Below are 19,669 nucleotides of genomic sequence, written 5' to 3'. Positions count from 1 at the left end.
CGGGCTTTCACGTCCCCAAATCTCAGCTCGGTTCATCGCTGTCTGCACTTGGCCAGCGCAGCCTGGCTTTGAGAGTCAATCGGCGGCACTCGGGCTCTGGAGCCTGGACTCGCTCGCTCGGACCGAAACCCCGAAACCAGGGCTCAGTCTCTGTGCCTGAAGCCCAAATCCAGGCCGGACGTGAGCCCGCTGCTGTCAGAGTCCAAAACGCAGGATTCGGTCTCTGCTTTTAAGCTCTGAGCCTGAATTTTGAGCCCCTCAAACGCGGCACTCGCCGCCTTCTGTGAAGCCCCAAAGTGATGGGGTGAGTCTGGTTCTGAGCTCCCCAAACACAGCCAAGGGTCTGTGTGAGCCACAGCTGCAGGAGCGGGGCTCAGCTCCGAGCCCCCGAAGGCAGCGCCGGCTGTCTCTGGGAGCCGCAGCAGCCCTGAAGCCCGGCCGGCAGCTCCGCACCAGCAGCAGCATCGGGAGGGGAATCGGAGCCATTTCCCTGGCTCCTGAGGCAAAGCGTATGAAGCAGGAGGCTCTGAAAACCAATCAAAACTTGCTTCTGTATCGGTTTCAGCTGGGACTTCTCATTTCTTCTAATTTCAACTCGGTTATGATCATCAGCAGTGGCTTAGGATCGGCTTCTCTCTGCACTGCGCGGCTCCGGGGCTGTCCTTAGGCACAGGGAAACCCGTCCTGCTGCTTCCTGGGGAATCCGGGCTTGGCACATCCCAATAAAACACCATCGTCAAAGCCAGGAATGCCACACGAACTTTATTTGATAAAACACGATGAGAGAGAGCCCCGAGCCGCAGACCTGGGAGCAAACAAATCCCGTAGAGCAGTCAGCTCCCGGCTTCTCTGACAGCCAGGAGTGGCCCCGGCTGTGCAGCTGCCCCAGGGGCTTCTGATCAGGAGAAGATTAAAAAAAAAAAAAAGAAAAAAAAAAAAAAAAAGAAAAAAGAAAAATTTACAAAAAGACAGGAAAGCACCGAGGTCACGTGAGCGAAGGGGGGGGGGGGGGAAAACCCACAGCAGAAAATAAATATTAAAAAAGGGGGAATGAAAGGGGGAAAAAACAGTCAGAAGGAAAAGAGAAAAATGAAAATAAAGAGCCTAAAATAATAAAGTAGGGGTGCAGAAGAAGCGAAATGCAGATTGAACCCTTCCATGCACACAACAGGCAGCTGGGCAGGGGGTAAAGCTGATGAAGCAGCAAAACTGACCCTCAAAGCACTCTCTAAATAACTAAAAGCCAAACCAGCAAACAAAAAGCCCCAACCAAATCCCCACCCAATCCCTGCTGGATGCAGGAGCCAGTCTGAGCTGCTGGAACCCGACCGAGACCGAAATCCTGCAGGGGCCCCTCCTGTGGCACTCGGCCCAGGTGGGAAAGCCCTGCCGAGCCCCCCGGGCCTTGGGCGAGTTCCCGGTGACCTTTGGGAGCAGAGAGTGGGGCAGGGGCTGGGAATGAGCTGCTGCCATGGAAGGGCTCCCGGTGTTCCAGGAGAAACCGCTCCTCTCTCGGCTCCCAGCTCTCCTTGCCTTCCATGTGCAGCGTCTGGAGCCGGTCTGCACCTGGGGGGAAAAGGTGTGCAGGGAGCTGGGCACACCTCGGGCACGGCCTTCAGCCCAGGGCTTGCATTTCCATCTCTCCCCAATCCACTCCTCAGAGCCAATTAGGTGCCTAAATAATTAGCAATTCTAACAGAGCTGACACACAATCCCCTGGAAGGGGCAGCCCCCAGTCTGGGACACCTGCTCTGGTTCTTTTCCGGCTGTTTCCCAAGGAAAATGCTGCCCTTTCTCATAGTGCCACAGATGCCCATTTTGAGGTGATGGAAATGAGAGACAACTCAGGGAAACAGGAAAGGCTTAAGGAACTTAAGGCTTCAGCTGCACCAGCAGCAATGGAGAAAACCTACAGCTCCTTCTTGTGTTTAGGGACCGGCCAGAGCAGCAGGAGAAGCTTGGTTTCTGTTCTGTACAGGGACAATTGTGTTGTAATCCCTTTGTGCTTGTCTTCAAGTGAATGTGTCACGTGGTGGTGCCAATCAATATTCAATGGAGGGAATAGCTCCTGCTCTTTTTCCCCTATTCAGTGCTGTCCTTACCTCAATCTGAAGTGCCGGTGCACACTGGAGGATGGAAGGATGCACACTCCAAGGATGAAAGCAGGACTCCTGAGGCAGATGGATGGCCCTGGTGCTCCAGGTCTGGGTGCACAGCACCCACGGCACTTGCTGAAAAAGATCCAGCTTTCCATTTGTCAAGCACTTTGTAAATGTTCTGCAGAGAGCTGTGGCTGTGCCTCCTCAAATATCTGGTTAATAACTACTGCGTTTTGGGGTTTTTTAAACTGTGTTTAACAGAGTTACCAACACACCTACCCACCTGTCCTCCTGCTCCTTCTTTTCCTTTTCAATGATTTTAAGCAGGTGACTTTTCCATCTCAGTATCAGGGTGACATCAGGATCTGCTTTGGCTGTTGTATTTAATGTGTTAGGAGTGACCTTCCACCTCCATCCAATTCCGTGGGATCTGCTTTCCCAGCAGGGCCATTTATGATCGCTTGTCTTGGATTTTATGTATTGCTTTCCATTGTCTATCTCAGACATTTCCATGCTTGCACTGAATAAAAAGTGACAAGAAGTGATGGAATGTGTTGTTAGAAACACTTTTGGCGATGCCTGATTGCAGAAATGTTACTTGATGAGCCACAGGCCGTCCTGGGGGGCACTTTGGGGTGAGGAGGGGACGGTGCCCAAGGTGTGTCATCTTTGGCTCTTCTTCTCAGCAAATGGAATGAGCCCCAATGTTTTGCATAAACCAAGTACTCAGTGAGACTCAGGGGACACCTGGTCCTGGCCCCTGTAGCTGTCAGGAGGCTGTAGCCAGGGAGGGATTTGTCTCTGCCCAAACAACAAGATTTTATAATCCCAGGGTGAAGGAAGCCTTGTCACTGCTCTCTGTTGCTCTTCAGCAGGACCACACAAGGCCAAACCAAACCTCAGTCCAAGGGAAAAGGACTAAGGAAGTGCAGAATCACCTTTTCTGCTTCAGGACAGCATCTGCAATAAACTGAATCAATAAGGGTTTTAATAATTTTGGGAGCTGTTGGCTGTAGGGTGTGTGAGAGCTCTGATTTCTGTGTTCATTTAGTTGTCTTCAGAGTTACAGAAAGACTGAAGCAATGACTGCTTCAAGATTGCTGGGTCTGCCTCATTTCTGCAAAAGGCTATTAAGGTTGTGGGGCTTTTTTTAAATCTTCATTTTGTTTATGACAAACAGTGCAGCAGAAAACATTGGGTATTGAGGACATTTTGTGGGATGTTTCGGGAATTTGGTGGGGCTTTTCAGGAATTTTGTGGTATTTTGAAAAGATTTAGGGAATTGTGTGGTGTTTTTTCTTGAATTTTGTGGGAAACTGTGCTGATTTTATGGGGCGTTTCTGGAATTTGGTCGAGTTTTCAGAAGATTTAGGGATTTTTGTGGGATTTTTGTGGGATGTTCTGGGAATTGGTGGAGATTTTGTGGGACATTCCTGTGAATTGGTAGGGTTTTGAAATGATTTAGGGAGTTTTGTGGGACTTCTCTGGAATTTTGTGTGTTTTTTATGGAATTGTGTGGGATTCTGAGGAGACTTGAAGAATTTTGAGGAATTTGTTTTAGATTTTGTGGGAATTTGTGGAGAATCTGTGGGATTTTACTGGAATTTGGTGGGCCTTTTCAAGGACTTTGTGTGGTTTTGAGGAGACTTGAAGAATTTTCAGGGATTTTTCTTAGATTTTGTGGAAACTTGTGGAGGTTTTGTGTGATTTTTGTGTGATTTTGTGGGATATTGAGGCGATTTAGGGATCTTGAGGGATTTTTCATGTGTTTTGTGGGATTATGTGGAGATTTGGTGGGATATTTTTCTAGAATTTGGTCGTGTTTTGAGAAGATTTAGGGAATTTTGTGTGATTTTTCTGGGATTTCGTTGGATATTGAAGACATTTTGTGGGATGTTTCTGGAGTTTGGTGGGGCTTTTCTGGAATTTGGTGAGATTCTGTAGAGAACTGACGAATTATCAGGGATTTTTCACGTATTCTGTGGGAATTTGTGGAGATTCGGTGGGATTTTTGTGGATTTTGGCCATGTTTTGAGACGATTTAGGGAATTTTGTGGGATTTTTCCTGGAATTTTATTGGATATTGGGGAGATTTTGTGGGATGTTTCGGAAATTTGGTGGGGCTTTTCAAGAATTTTGTGGTATTTTGAAAAGATTTAGGGAATTTTGTGGTGTTTTTTCTTGAATTTTGTGGGAAACTGTGCTGATTTTATGGGGCGTTTCTGGAATTTGGTCGAGTTTTCAGAAGATTTAGGGATTTTTGTGAGATTTTTGTGGGATGTTCTGGGAATTGGTAGAGATTTTGTGGGACATTCCTGTGAATTGGTAGGGTTTTGAAATGATTTAGGGAGTTTTGTGGGACTTCTCTGGAATTTTGTGGGTTTTTCTGGAATTGTGTGGGATTCTGAGGAGACTTGAAGAATTTTGAGGAATTTGTTTTAGATTTTGTGGGAATTTGTGGAGATTCTGTGGGATTTTACTGGAATTTGGTGGTTTTTTTCAAGGACTTTGTGTGGTTTTGAGGAGACTTGGAGAATTTTGAGGAATTTTTCTTAGATTTTTGTGGAAACTTGTGGAGGTTTTGTGTGATTTTTGTGGAATGTTGTCGGATATTGAGGCGATTTAGGGATCTTGAGGGATTTTTCATGTATTTTGTGGGATTTTGTGGAGATTTGGTGGGATATATTTCTAGAATTTGGTCGTGTTTTGAGAAGATTTAGAGAATTTTGTGGGATTTTTCCTGGAATTTTGTTGGATATTAGGGAGATTTTGTGGGATGTTTGTGGAACTTTGAGGGACTTTTCTGGAATTTGGTGAGATTCTGTAGAGAACTGACGAATTATCAGGGATTTTTCATGTATTCTGTGGGAATTTGTGGCGATTCGGTGGGACTTTTCTGGAATTTTGGTTGTGTTTTGAGAAAATTTAGGGAATTTTGTGGGATTTTTCTGGGATTTTGTTGGGTATTGGGGACATTTTGTGGGATGTTTCTGGAATTTGGTGGGGCTTTTCAAGAATTTTGTGGTATTTTGAAAAGATTTAGGGAATTTTGTGGTGGTTTTTCTTGAATTTTGTGGGAAACTGTGCTGATTTTATGGGGCGTTTCTGGAATTTGGTCGAGTTTTCAGAAGTGTTAGGGATTTTTGTGAGATTTTTGTGGGATGTTCTGGGAATTGGTGGAGATTTTGTGGGACATTCCTGTGAATTGGTAGGGTTTTGAAATGATTTAGGGAGTTTTGTGGGACTTCTCTGGAATTTTGTGTGTTTTTTCTGGAATTGTGTGGGATTCTGAGGAGACTTGAAGAATTTTGAGGAATTTTTCTTAGATTTTGTGGGAATTTGTGGAGATTCTGTGGGATTTTTCTGGAATTTGGTGGACCTTTTCAAGGATTTGTGTGGTTTTGAGGGGACTCAAAACACGGCCAAAATCCACAAAAATCCCACAGAATCTCCACAAATTCCCACAGAATACATGAAAAATCCCTGATAATTCATCAGTTCTCTACAAAATCTCACCAAATTCCAGAAAAGTCCCTCAAAGTTCCACAAACATCTCACAAAATCTCCTCAATATCCCACAAAATTTCAGGAAAAATCCCACCAAATTCCCTAAATCTTCTCAAAACACGACCAAATTCTAGAAAAATATCCCACCAAATGCGGAACGCTTCTTGCGCTTCCATTCTCAGAGCTCCTGAGTTAAGCACTCTGTGACTCTTGGCGAGAATACCAGCAGAAAGCATTTCCACTGCATCCGGCAGGGAGAAACTGTACCTGCAGAACACATTTGTCAGGAGCTTGCACCTGCAGCTTATGCACACACAGACATGCTGCACGTTCAAATGGCCAAGCTCATTCTGAAGCAACCTGAAAGCTGCTGTCAGAAGGCTGTGCTTCTTATCCGATCGAAGCAGCAGCACGCGCATTGGAGTTTGGCAAGCACTAAAGAGCTGCAGAAGAGCTTTGCTTAGCAAAATGGGCCAAGAAAAAGCATTTGCTTCATGGGTCTTTGTCGTCGCCTGGAAACAGGTAGCAGCATATGGAAGGGGGTTGTACACGTGGTTTCTTGCCTCGCTTCTCTGCACTTGCAGGGGCTCCCCCCGCCCACCCCGGGCTGAGCTCTGCGGCAGTGCTGCCGCATTGTGGGCACAGAGCGGTACTGCAGCTGTGCTCCGAGCCGGGCGGGGCCTGGCCGAGCGGGGCCGAGCAGGGGCGAGCCGAGCCGAAGCGGGCCAGAAAGAGCCGAGCCGAAGCGGGCCGGAAAGAGTCGAACCGAACCGAGCCGCGTCGGGCCTCCCCCCCGCCCCCCGCCGGAGCCGGCCGGGAGGACCGCGGCAGAGGCGTTAACTCCAATGCCTGCCGCCGCAGGCGCGGCCGCCACCCAGCTACGGAGCCGCTGAGTCTCGCCGCCATCGTCCTCGCCCCGGGAAAGGCGGCGGAAAATCGGGCGGAATGCTCGGAGTCGGTCGGCGTCGGCCTGTTTTTCGTTCAGGCATGTAAGTTAGACAGACGCGCTGAGAGCAGCGGGGGCCTTAATTGTGCCATAACAAAGATGGCCGCTCTGCCGGAAGTGGCTTCAGCCACAGCAAAGATGGCGGCGAGGAAGGGCAGAAGTTACGTCACGCCACGCAGAAGATGGCTGCCAGGTCGTGGCCGGCTTGTCCTTCCAAGGATGGCGGCCAAAAAGGCGGGAAAATGGAAGGACCCCGGGCAGTGGGTGCGTGAATTCGACTGCCTGACAAACACCCCGGCGTCGAAGCCGCCCCGTCGCAATTTTCCGCGGCTGCTCCAGCCGTGCGGACACGGGCTGTGCGCTCGGCGGCACCGGGGCCGAGCGCGAGCCAGTCGGGCGCCGACAGGCAGCGGTGACGACGCCGCACTCTGCCGGGGTCCTTGACGCGGCCGCTTTTTCGGGCTTCTGGCACTCGCGACGACCCGTACCATGCTGCCACTCCTCTCACTTGGTTCCCCTATTTATTTAAAAGCTTGGCATTTAAATGAATAATATAGAAATTAAAATATACAAATCTATAATAAAGAAATGCATATAGGGTGATAGATAGGGAGATATATAGATAGGGAGATAGATAGATAGATTGATAGATAGATAGATAGATAGATAGATAGATAGATAGATACATAGATAAATCTTCCCATAAACACGACCAAATTCTAGAAAAATATCTCACCAAATCACCACAAATTCCCACAAAATACATGAAAAATCCCTCAAGATCCCTAAATCGCCTCAATATCCCACAAAATCACACAAAAATCCCACAAAACCTCCACAAGTTTCCACAAAATCTAAGAAAAATTCCTCAAAATTCTTCAAGTCTCCTCAAAATCACACAACGTCCTGGAAAAGGCCCACCAAATTCCAGAAAAATCCCACAGAATCTTCACAAATTCCCACAAAATCTAAAACAAATTCCTCAAAATTCTTCAAGTCTCCTCAGAATCCCACACAATTCCAGAAAAACCCCACCAAATTCCAGAGAAGTCCCACAAAACTCCCTAAATCATTTCAAAACCCTACCAATTCACAGGAATGTCCCACAAAATCTCCACCAATTCCCAGAACATCCCATGAAAATCCCTAAATCTTCTGAAAACTCGACCAAATTCCAGAAACGCCCCATAAAATCAGCACAGTTTCCCACAAAATTCAAGAGAAAACACCACAAAATTCCCTAAATCTTCTCAAAACACGACCAAATTATAGAAAAATATCCCACCAAATCTCCACAAATTCCCACAAAATACATGAAAAATCCCTCAAGATCCCTAAATCGCCTCAATATCCCATAAAATCCCACAAAACCTCCACAAGTTTCCACAAAATCTAAGAAAAATTCCTCAAAATTCTTCAAGTCTCTGCAAAACTACACAAAGTCCGTGAAAAAAACCACCAAATTCCAGTAAAATACCACAGAATCTCACAAATTCCCACAAAATCTAAAACAAGTTCCTCAAAATTCTTCAAGTTTCCTCAGAATCCCACACAATTCCATTAAAAACCCCACAAAATTCCAGCGAAGTCCCACAAAACTCCCTAAATCATTTCAAAACCCTACCAATTCACAGGAATGTCCCACAAAATCTCCACCAATTCCCAGAACATCCTACAAAAATCTCACAAAAATCCCTAACACTTCTGAAAACTTGACCAAATTCCAGAAACGCCCCATAAAATCAGCACAGTTTCCCACAAAATTCAAGAAAAAACACCACAAAATTCCCTAAATCTTTTCAAAATACCACAAAATTCTTGAAAAGCCCCACCAAATTCCCGAAACATCCCACAAAATGTCCTCAATACCCAACAAAATCCCAGAAAAGTCCCACAAAATTCCCTAAATCTTCTCAAAACATGGCCAAAATCCACAAAAATCCCACCAAATCTCCACAAATTCCCACAGAATACATGAAAAATCCCTGATAATTTGTCAGTTCTCTACAGAATCTCACCAAATTCCAGAAAAGTCCCTCAAAGTTCCACAAACCACCCACAAAATCTCCTCAATATCCAACAAAATTCCAAGAAAAATCCCACATAATTCCCTAAATCTTCTCAAAACACGACCAAATTATAGAAAAATATCCCACCAAATCACCACAAATTCCCACAAAATACATGAAAAATCCCTCAAGATCCCTAAATCGCCTCAATATCCCACAAAATCACACAAAAATCCCACAAAACCTCCACAAGTTTCCACAAAATCTAAGAAAAATTCCTCAAAATTCTTCAAGTCTCCTCAAAATCACACAACGTCCTGGAAAAGGCCCACCAAATTCCAGAAAAATCCCACAGAATCTTCACAAATTCCCACAAAATCTAAAACAAATTCCTCAAAATTCTTCAAGTCTCCTCAGAATCCCACACAATTCCAGAAAAACCCCACCAAATTCCAGAGAAGTCCCACAAAACTCCCTAAATCATTTCAAAACCCTACCAATTCACAGGAATGTCCCACAAAATCTCCACCAATTCCCAGAACATCCCATGAAAATCCCTAAATCTTCTGAAAACTCGACCAAATTCCAGAAACGCCCCATAAAATCAGCACAGTTTCCCACAAAATTCAAGAAAAAACACCACAAAATTCCCTAAATCTTCTCAAAACACGACCAAATTCTAGAAAAATATCCCACCAAATCTCCACAAATTCCCACAAAATACATGAAAAATCCCTCAAGATCCCTAAATCGCCTCAATATCCCACAAAATCACACAAAAATCCCACAAAACCTCCACAAGTTTCCACAAAATCTAAGAAAAATTCCTCAAAATTCTTCAAGTCTCCTCAGAAGGTTCTGGATGAGGGTAGAAATAATTAAAAAGCATCTTGAAAGTAACATCATATTTTTGTCAGCCATCTCTTCAGGGACTACTTTAAATCCCACAATGTTCAAGAGCCATCATCACTGTGCAAAAAGAAGCTCCAACTGAACGAAACCAGAAGAAGTGGATATGGCAAATTCTCTGGTCCAAATGGTGATATTAATCTGGTGAGGCTCTGGATTCCTATTTCAGACATACTATCACAGCTTAAATATAGGAAAAAATTGGGATTTTACTTTGCTGTGGTCTCTTTTTGTTTTGCAAAATATGTGATAGTTAATATATGAGTAAAATCTTGTATAAAAACAGGTTTGTTTTTTGGTTTTTTTTCTAACAAATAGCCAAATGCATATTACCTGCCTTGCTGGAAAATAATTGAGGTCTTCCTCTAAGAAATTTTTTCTCAGAGTGCCTTTCTTTGTGATTTGTGTTCTTATCTTAGGAAGATACAGGAGTTGCTCATTTTAATAATAGTCTGCTGTCCAGCAGACTATTCCATGCTTTCTCAGCTGTTTGGATCTGCAGTTCAGGATTGGACCAAGAAAAATGGTGATGGGATGAAATTATTTTTATTCTTAAATGAGGACAATTCCATTTTTAAACATACACATGTGCTTCCAATGCTTTCAGTAGTCAAGGATGAAATTTTGAACAGACATGAATTCCTCAGTCTTTGTTTCTTTTTCCCTGAAGGATGGAATTTGGACTTTGCCCACCAGTGCAGTCCTTGCTATGGGCAGATGTTTCTTCTGTTCTTCTTACCAGCAGTAGGAGTGGTTGGACACTGAACCTCAAAGAAGAGGGAGCTAACATCCCTTACCTGGATAAGTCCCACAGGTAAGCACCTTGGAGAAGTTCTTCAACCAAAACCAGTTCCTGTAAGGCTTTCCAGCCCTTGACAGGAAATAAGCTGATTCCTGCAGGCTGCAACATGAAGACTTCCAGACTGAAGTGAGCATCCTGCTATAAGGAAGGATTTGGGAGTAGTGAGTCATCATTTGTATGGGAAATTAATCTGTGATTTTTATTTATTGTTTTTTTTCATTTGAAGTAACATCACATCATCATAGAGAGACATTGTCTGTCATTTCTGGTGTGGATACCTGAATAACTCAGCTAGACAGGTAGCATGATAAGGTAATACAATGCAGATATTGAAAGGAATTTTTTGGATGATTTTTTTGTTAGTTCAAGCTGCAGTCCCTGATTTATTCAGGCTTTGAAGTACCATGCAAGCCTTTCCCACAGAAGAAATTCTGTTTTATGTAAATAATGCACTGTGCAGTAAACTAGAAGAAAGCAGGGAGCATAGAGCATGAAGTTAGTGTTTCATGCAGGTGTTTGAAGGCAATGTGGGATTCCAGAGCTTAGTGTTTGAATTGCAACTTGAATTTCCTTCTTTGCTGTTATTTAGACTGCTCTGAAGTAGTCATGAGAAGCAAAAATGAAAGGCAATGTTGTTTGATGGGGACTGTGGTAGGGCTTTCTTGCCAGATTTGAAATGGCTTGAATTGATTAAAATCTCCAGGTGAGGGGAAGATTGTATCCATTCCTCTCTCTTATTAAAGCAAATTTTCCAAGAGGGATGTAAAATTGCAGTTGAGGGTTGGGGTGGTTTTTTCTTTTTTCCCTTCTTTCATGTGCAACCTAACAACTCCAATTTCGCAGGCCTATTTAACATTTGATCCCTAAAAGTCAGTCCTTTGCTTTGTATTTTGGGCACTTGTTCATCTTGGGGAATTTGTCATCTTCTCAGGGCATTGAAGGTCAACCAAATGCTGCAGGTTTCATTCTTCCTTTCATATGGTCTATGTCCTGGGGTTTGACTCTTAAGCAGAGCTATTTTTTTATTTTGCAGCCTAGCAGTTGTACGGTGGGGCTGTGTGCAGGTGAATTCACTTGAGAACGATGGGTAAATCAGCTCCTGGGAAGATGTGCACTGCCTGGCCCCGATGCTTCAGCATGCTTGAGGTCAGCTTGGCTGTCTCTGACTGTCTAATAATAATGCAGAATAACAGAATTAAGTATTCATTGTAATTGGTGATCAATAAGATTTGTTTTCAGCTAAGTCTGCGTGCTAGTTTCTAAAGCACTCCAGTCTGTTTCATCAATGACCTTTGTGGTTTTAGCTTAAGCTAAAAATCTAGTTTCTGCTGTTGTTATTTTCTGCCCTGTCGCTGTGAGAGGAAGGGATGATGGCTGGAGGTTTGGCAGTCAGCGAGGGCCTGGCCACCACTGCAGTTCTGTACACTCAGCCTTGGAGATGTGATCAGGAATGTGCTGTTAGTTGCCAGTTTTGTATTGCAAAGACTGAGCATGCTGCCATCACTGTGTTTGATGAGTGAGTTTTCATTGGTTTGGTCCAACTCCAAAGCAGCCTTAATTTGAAGGTGGAATTCTTTGTGGATGAGGCTGTGAAGAATATGGTGTTTATACTCCCATCCTACGGGCAGTACGGTAGAACAACTCCTAACTGATTTGGTAATAAAGACCTAGTTTTTCTTCACTAAACCTGCCCTAGCCAAATTCATCAGCTGGTGATAGCTATCTCTGGAGTGGGAGTTCTTTATTGAGTTGATTGACAATTTAATATACTTTGTCAAGCTGTGTTGTTTAGTTTCTGTTGATCCAGAGACACCTGAGGCTCCTTTTGCTTCCTAAGGGATTAAAGTAGCAAGCACTTAGAATGAGATATTGGGAAGATGGGTGCAGGAGACTTTGTAATTTACTATGGAAAAACATAATAATGATGATGAATATTTCAGGTGGAAACGATAGCATTTCACTATATACTATGTGAAATGCTTTTATGTGGTTTTTTTCATTTCTCTTTTATTTTTTAATCCTGGATAAATTAAATGAGGCTTTTGGGGAAAGCATGAGCTGGAATTTCTATTGAGGTTGATAACCTCTGATTCTGCTCTTGTTTGTCTGTCTGCTGGAACTTGTAGCAAACTAGCTATGTCCAAGTTTAATTGTGTAATAATTATTTTTCAAATTGAGCCTTTCTCACTTGGTGCTGATGTATTTGGGGGAGGGAGGGGAATGGAGAGTAAAGAGCTCCTTTCATGAATACAATTGAAATTTCATCTTGCTGATTTGAGCCTTTCCAAGATTCAAGTGAGCATTGGATCAGGTTGGAACTGAGGGGATGACTCATGACTCTGGCATAAAAACTACATTGCATTCCACATATTAGGAGTTTTCTGTTGCCCACAAGAAAGTTCAGGAAAAAAAGACAAAAAGAGAAATGGGTTTCAAATTTCCTGTGCTATTTTCAGTTGACTCCTCTTTCTGGAGATGCCTTAGCAAGTGTAGGACATCTGAAAAACTTGGAACTGCAACTTTCTTGTTGAGGCTCTGATGAACATTGCTTCTGTCATCAAGTTCTTGTGTTCATACTTTGAACTTAGCTGAGTAATGTTGGTATCAGCAGACTCTACTAAAGCCATGCCTTCCTAATTAATAATGCATTCTTAATAAAAAAAAAAAAATCTATTTCTTCATGTATTTAATTACCTAGTGAGTGTAAGACTGAATGAAGTTAATACCGTGCAGATTTCAAGCAAAACGCTGCTTTTTAATGTGCTTCAGTATAGGCTATGCACAAGTCAATAGACATGATTTTTAAGCTTCAGTTACCTTTCATTACCCTGTGCCTATTCAAATTCAGATTGATGAATGCTGAACCAAAAGCAGACATCATAGAGTTAATTGAAGTTCTTTAAATTCAGAGGCAAACTATTTTCATAGCTTTGTTTTGAGGGTGGGTTGCTTTTGATGTCTGGGGTTTTTTTGGCTAAGGCAATGGCAAACATTTATTTATCCTGCTCCCTCCCCATTTTCCACCATCGTTGTTGCCAGTGATGCCTGCAGTGCTCAGTGGTCAATGACCCTCAGCCAGGGTGAGCTGCAGGAGCCTTACAGACGGGCCTGTTCTTTCTCCCAGTGCTAGAACAAGTGCAACAGCACAGTGCCATTTTGCTAAAAGCTAATATTTTTCCCAGCAGCTTCTTCTCCAGGCAGAATGAAATGCTTTCTTCAAGAGCAACCACATCTTTTCTCTGCCTGAAAGGTTGTGTTTGTTTGGGTTTTTTTCTCTTGCCTTAGGTGAGAGATAAAAAAAAAATGAAGAGGAAAGCCCAAGGAAATGCCAAAAGTACCACCTGGTAGTAATTTTGTGTGAGTGTCTCCATTTACACTTCAAACTTGCTCTTGGAGAACTTGGAGCTGCATTTAAAATGTATTTTGGTAGGTGGTCAGCTGCTGACTATCTGCATTTCTTCTTCCATTTCTTTTCTGTGCTTGTTTGGTATTGCTGCTGAATGTCCCCAAAGAGTAAAGTGGTGTGGAAGAGTTGAGGAAGCAGCTTTTGAAATTCTAAAGCTGATGTGTAGGTTTTGTTCCTCTTGGATTTTTAAAAGCAGGTATGTCATCCAAGTTAACTTTCTTCAGCAAGTAACAAGATTGTCGTCCTTCCACTGATGCTCTGTATTTTAACAGAGGTATTTGATGGTGCTGGAAAGGAGCAAGATGCAGAATGAGTTTGAGAGAAGTGATTTAAAGTGGGAGCACAGATGGTTGATTCCTAAAAATCAAAAAACGGATGTTTTGTTTCGTAGGAAAATGAAATCTAATCCTATTTGAGGGTCAACAGGATAAATACAAAGAACTAAATACAGATGTAGATACATATATACATATATGCGTATATATATATATGTATAACCCCGCCCCCCGAAATCTATGAAGCAGGACTGATTGGTGCCATAGCCCAGGCAGCCTGTGGATCTAATTGCCTGCCTGTATTCAGCCCTTGCCTGGATGCCAGGGGAGACGTCTCTGGATTTGTCTCCAGACAGCTTTCCAGGGATGATCCTGCTCCTTTCCTGGTGCCCCAGAGTGCTGCAAGCCCCCCGTCCTGGGGCCATGGTGATGCCTGCCGGGGCCTTTAGGGTCCCCCCTAAAGGGCAGACAGGGTTTGACTGCAAGCTTCCTTGGAAGGTGGAGGCAGGTGAATATTGGCCACCTTCTTCTTTCCCGCTGCCCTCCGTGCTCTTGCAAAGCCTGCTGGGGCACTGGGGCTCTCCATTGCAGGCAGTCTGGAGCTGCCATGCAAAGCCATCTCTCAAGGAGTCCCCAGGTCTCAGGTGCAACCTCAAGAAAATGACACAGCAACGTGTAGAAAACGTGAACTTTATTCACTTGACTACTTCTAAAATCTACAATCCAACGTTACTAGAAGACTATGGGGTAAGAATCTTAAGGCTAAGAAACTTCAATGCTTCAACTGTTTAGAACTGAACACTAAGGGAAAGGTCAACTTCTTGGGGGAAACGTGGTGGGGAATCGAACAACAACAGGGGTGTGGCTAACTTGTAAGGTGGGGAACGTCGCAGTGCCTGGGCTGGGCACTGGTCACCCGTTCCCCGTAAGGTTCTGTAGCTGGAGCGCGACGCTGGAGGTCAGAGCTGTGGGGAGGTGCGGAGTCTCCTGTCACTGCCCTCTTTTGCCGCCGTCTTGGTGGTTGGCCTCCTCGGCTGAGAGCTGTAGCGAAGGTGCAGCCGCATCAGGTCACGGTTTTGCCTGAGCAGCTGCATCAACTTGGTGGGACAGCCGAGTCTTCGATGGCGGCGGGGCCCCGCACGGCCCGAAGGGCTCTGGAGATTCCGCTGCAAGGCAAAGCACAGGGATCCCCATGGAAGAGGCAGAGAGGCAGAGCGGGGCCGGCACCTGTGGGGCTGCCTTTGGCCTGGGAGACAGAGACTCGGGCCCAGTTGGGCTGGGCTGGCCCGGGGAAGAGGCTGCAGCAGGCAGAGCTCTGCCGCCTCTGCTTGGTGCTGTCCATGGAGCTCAGCCCCTGGGCCACATTCCCCAGCCAGGAGCTCAGGCCCCTTCTGCCGCAGGGCATTGGCCAAAGGGTGCCCAAGAGGCCCTCAAGGTCTGCCCCATCCCACCTGCCCCTGACCCCCCACCCCCTGCCTCACCTCTCCCCAGCGTCTCTGAAATCTTCTTCCAAGGGCCCATCCCATGGCCATTCCTATGAGGAGCACGTCAATGAGCAGGAGTGTCCTGGACGCCCACCAGAGGAGCGCAGAGTCCTTCTCCTCCAGGTCGAAATCCTCCGGAACCAGAGGAGAGGCACCCGTGCTCCTCTCGGGTTTGCTCACAGGGTCGAGGGGATGGGCCAAGAGCAGCAGCACGTAAAGCTGCAGCAGCGCGGAGGAGCCGTGAGCAGCCATAGTGCTCTGCCAGCAGCACCGAGGCTCTGGGCGTCTCTCTGTGAGCAGCTGTGCCTGGGCACTGGGGCGCAGCAACAGCTGGGGACAGTTGCCAGCCAGCGTGCCGTCCCCAGAGGCTGTGATGTCACAGAAGCACAGAACGCCCTGGCTGCAGAGAGCCCTGAGAGAATGTTGAGTCCAAGCTGGGAGCCATGGCGGCAAGCATGGCCAGCAGAGCGGGGCCCGAGCGCTGCGGCCTGGCTTGCCTTGCACCCGTGCCACAATGATGACTCCAGCAGCCCCTGTCAGGCCATTGCAGTATCTGATGGCCCACGCTGGGCACAAGTTCTTCCCAATGGCCAGCGTAAACCTCCCTTGGCCCAGCTTCCAAGCCTTGTTGGCATCTGCTCTCTCTTGTCCTTGCCCACCTGGCTGGCGCTGCCGTGTTGCTCGCTGGCCTGTCTGTGGGAGAAGAGGCTGTGCCAATGAGTGCTGCTCAACTTGGAGGCCATTCAAAGGAGGATTTGATTGTGCCTGCTGTGGGAAGAAGGAATATGCGTGCACATGGCCACTTCCCATAGGTTTTACCCCAGATTTTCATGAGCAGCTGTCCTAGTGAAAGTCAAGTCTGTTTTAGTGAGTATTTGAGGGCTTCCAGAGCACAGTGCCATCTCAGGGGAATTCTGCTGGTTGAGTTCTACTGAGGCTTTGAGATGAGTTGCAAATCCTGAAAATGTTCTCCTTGCCCAGGTAGTAATTTCACAGTTTAGACTGTGGGGATATTGACTGCTCAGTGTTGAGGACCTCATGTAACTTTCAGCCCCAGAAACTTTCAACCTCCAGTGATTGTCCTTGAGACAAAACCATTTGAAATCTTTTTTTCTGTGGACAGGAATTGCTTCGGTGTTACTTCACATCATCCATTAAAAATTTGATGCCTGGAACAAGTCCCGAGTGCTGTGTGATTTCCTTGGTCGTGTTCCTTGGAATGGCTTCCCCCTCATTTTGTGAAGCTGGCCCCAGAAAGGTCATAGATGGGTGAGAAGTTCTGAAAGGCCAAGTGGTGCAGATCTTTGCCTCCTGTTTCGAGGTCTGCGGTGAGCTGTGAGTCCAAGAGCTGATCTGACGTGATGGTGAAAACACAATTGAACCTTTTTGCAGCAGGGTGGATGGATAGAAGCAAAGCACAGCACGGCTGGCAGCAGCAAATGAATTAAAATGCATCCCTGGAATATGTTTCTTGGATTGTTCTTCTAGTATTGTGGTAGTAATTCTGATGTCTGAGTAGTGAACAAGCAACAAGTAGTGAACACGTGATTTGTAGTCAATTTTCTATTTCTTATGTAGTGGAGAGTATGGATGCTAGCTTTGGAGCAGGCTGCAGAGAGCTGCAGAAACTGCAGGCCCCATGGCCTATCAGTCCTGCCCGAGAAGCTAGCCTGGGAATTCATAGGAGGATTTCAAAACAATCCTCACAGACAGAAAACAACTGCCAGGTGCTGTTTGTCTGTCCTCTTGTTTTCCTTGCAGGAGAAAGTCAGGGGGGTGGTGAGCCCCGCTGACCAATGATGGTGATGTAGCACTTTACTAAGCAATAAGAGTTTCCTTTCTGTACTTTCCACGTATCTGTCTATTAGACAAGCCTAGAGTAATAAAGTAGAGAAGATTCTCCTGTTGTGACTCCCTTGAGAGTCCGTGTCGTTCTTTCCCACCGTTCCCAATCAGAACGACAGAGGAGATTTTTAAGAATTGTGTTTTTCTCTCCTGGTTGAGGAATGTGTTCTTCACGGGCTGAATCTTCATATCACTTTGTTTTTGTAGAAGAGCAGTTTCAGCAGCAGATGATTCTCCTTGCCCTCCTTTTCATTTTTCTTGTCTGTATTATTGCCTGGCAGGTTAACCTTTTCAAATTGCGTGCTGCAAAACGTTGCTACTAAGGATAGTTGGTGTCCAAACAGGTTCTTTTCTCGCTTGGATTTCAACTATTGCAGGATGAAAGGTTTCTAATGAAGCTACAGAATTGCATATCACTGGGACCTTGACTTCTTCCCTGCTTGGATCTAGATAAAGAGATTCTTGCCAATTGAACTGCTGACATATTATGTAGAGATCAGGAGTGGCCACCACAAGTGGTACTGAATTCTTGGAAATGTGGTGATTTTTGTTAGAAATGATTTTAGCTTCGACAGTGCAAGCTTATCATATCCATCTGCATTTGTGTTCTATTAATCATGGGCTTTTGTATTAAGCATGGGCTTCAGTTTGCTGTCTTTTTGTCACTTCTTCAAATACCAGTTTTCTACACCTGCTGGCTTGTTCCTTCTGACTTCAAATGGTATCTCTTGGGCACATAACTTCATCTTATTGTGAACAGCGCAAAGAACATGTTTTGGTCTGTCTTGATTTGATGGAGTGATTGCTGTGGAAGGACTGGGAGGTTTTGTGGTTTAAGGTGAAAGAAGTTCAGCAGCCTTGGCAAGTAAGTGTGCCAGTTTACAAGGTGAATCTACAGAAACCCCCGTGCTTCAGCTGCAATGTACAATCTCTGAGGCTGCTGCTGTCGGGGTGCCTTTGTTCTGTTGGTTTGGGAACCCATATTCTACACAGCATCATTTGTCAGAACTCCATTTCACTTGTACAGTCCCTCTGTTTTCCCACTTCTGAATGATGGTTTTCTCTGTGCCTTTAACATGGGGAATTCTGGGTGATAAAAATAATACATATTCCATAATGTTTTACGTTTCCTCTTGGAGTTTTTTCTAGTTTTCAAATAATTACCTTTTGTTTCTAGCTGGGGGCAAAATGCATTTGCAGTTTCAGTGGTTTTTTTCCCAATTTCTAATCTTACTTGGGCACTAGATAAGGGAGAAAAATGCCCTAGTTTCATGGAAAAGATTCTGTGTTATTCCATGCCTTGAAATGAATTAAAATACGGTTCTATTGCTCTCTGTTTCATTTCTTCACTTCATTTGGTAGAGTTTAGAAATCTCTTGCCATGAACTAGGTCGTGCAGAGTGCCTGCCTTGCTGTGTTGAACTCCTGGGTGAGCATGCCAGGCTTAGTTTAGAGATTTGCTTTTAAACATCCCTTATTCCTTGTGAAATCTATCATTTGGTTTGTTTGTAGTTGTGTTAGAAGATAAAGAGGAGGGGGATCACCCTGGAAAATTTGTCATCTGAACTGAATTTGTACCCTTTAGGCCATCAGTGACTGCTCCTTAGCTTTCTCAAGGCATGAAGGACACTGGGAGTTCCTCCCAGACTCTTCTTTTGGGACAGCAGTCCTTTCTCTTTGGCTCCATGAGATGCTCTGCACAGGAGTGCTTGAGCTCTGAAGGGCAGGGGCATTCCATGAGGGTGAATAATAAAGAACTCCTGTAGCCTGAACTGTTTCCAACTTAACCCAGCAGAAGGAATTGTTTCCCAATTCTGAGTCTAATGGTGCTGCTGACAAATTGTGCAGTTTCAGAGCAGCAGTGCAAGATGTGCAAGGGGCTTGTGTGGAGGGAGAGCAGCAGCTTGTAACACTGGACCTTTGTCCCGTGGGCAGCTGTGCGGTTTTAAGCGGGAATGTTCCGGAGGGGTGTGGAATTGAAGAAATGTTTGGAAGATTTGTAGGTTTGTTGCTGTAGGTGTGAAGGGTGGGGACAAGTCTTGTCCAGTGACGGAGCAATGATTAGGTAAGGTACTGGGAGAGCATCTGAGGATGGTGTTGCTGTTGCATGTGATTTTTCTGGAGGCCATCTGATGCACACAAGATTTGTTATGACTACCAGGATTGCAACTAAACAGAATGCAGTCATTTTTCTTGTAATTTAGTGCAGCATCTTTTGATCCGTGATGAGCTGAAGGCTCAGTGCACAAGGCTGAAAGGAAATGGCACGCTCTCAAGAGATTTTGGTCTTTGCGGCTTCATGAAGGTGGATAGGACATAATTCCTTCGCTCATTGGAGCTGCAGAGTTTAGTTTGATCTCCTCTGTTTCTAAGCAGTGCTAAAAGGT

The 19,669-nt window shown here is 45.2% G+C and overlaps 1 long non-coding RNA gene across 1 annotated transcript; it reads right to left on the bottom strand.

Moving 5' to 3' along the window:
• Positions 1–749: 749 nt before the first annotated feature.
• On the bottom strand, positions 750–3,153 carry LOC147653193 (uncharacterized). Its single transcript, XR_015287255.1, has 2 exons — positions 2,103–3,153; positions 750–1,566 (listed from the first exon to the last, which is right to left on the bottom strand). It is a non-coding gene; the product is annotated as an uncharacterized LOC147653193 (long non-coding RNA).
• Positions 3,154–19,669: the final 16,516 nt, after the last annotated feature.

The sequence above is a fragment of the Cyanistes caeruleus genome, chromosome 5 (genome assembly GCF_971803275.1).
Source record: "Cyanistes caeruleus chromosome 5, bCyaCae1.hap1.1, whole genome shotgun sequence".
NCBI lineage: Eukaryota > Metazoa > Chordata > Aves > Passeriformes > Paridae > Cyanistes > Cyanistes caeruleus.
This window is presented reverse-complemented; position numbering and strand designations above follow the sequence as displayed.